Source organism: Triticum aestivum, chromosome 7A (genome assembly GCF_018294505.1).
Source record: "Triticum aestivum cultivar Chinese Spring chromosome 7A, IWGSC CS RefSeq v2.1, whole genome shotgun sequence".
In the NCBI taxonomy this organism is placed as follows: domain Eukaryota; kingdom Viridiplantae; phylum Streptophyta; class Magnoliopsida; order Poales; family Poaceae; genus Triticum; species Triticum aestivum.
In genome coordinates, this window is record NC_057812.1 from 93,586,636 (window position 1) to 93,587,169 (window position 534).

The 534-nt window shown below is 36.1% G+C and overlaps 1 long non-coding RNA gene across 1 annotated transcript in view; it reads left to right on the forward strand.

Annotated features, from left to right (window-relative positions):
* Nucleotides 1–508, forward strand: part of LOC123150249 (uncharacterized) — a 1,941-nt gene extending 1,433 nt beyond the window's left edge. The window contains exon 2 of the long non-coding RNA XR_006475017.1: nt 239–508. This is a non-coding gene — a long non-coding RNA (uncharacterized lncRNA). The remainder of the gene's footprint in view (nt 1–238) is intronic.
* Nucleotides 509–534: the final 26 nt, after the last annotated feature.

The window sequence follows — 534 nt, forward strand, 5'->3', positions numbered from 1 at the left end:
GTTGCTCATACATTTTTCTCTGCCTAAAGTAGATAATCTAAGTAGTGATGCTAGGAAAGATGCTTGATTTTGCTAGGACAATTGCTTGTTTTTGCTAGGGCAGTTGCTTTTTTTTTTGCTAGAACAATTTTGCATTTTTTGTTTTTTTATATTGGGTTACAAGCAAAAGGGTCGCTCAACCTGATGCTTCATAGGGCCAAATGGTGGATTAACATGAGGTACTTGTAATTTTTTTCAGATATACTTTTGATGAGATGATGAAGATGGAGAAGGAAGGCAACCGAAACGGGCGAAGAGAGGTGGATAGAAAGTAATTCTAAAAAATACAGTATTAGTCGCATCACACGGTAGAGGGAGTTGCTCGGTCCATACCCGTAGTTGCTCAAAAAACCTGATGCATCGTTTTTTATACTTGTGTATATAATGCATCTATATGTATATGTGTGTGTTACTGCCACCTATATATGTTGTCCTCTACTTGTTATTTTGTGGTTCTTTTATTATTTTACATAAGGGTTGCCTGATATTATTGCA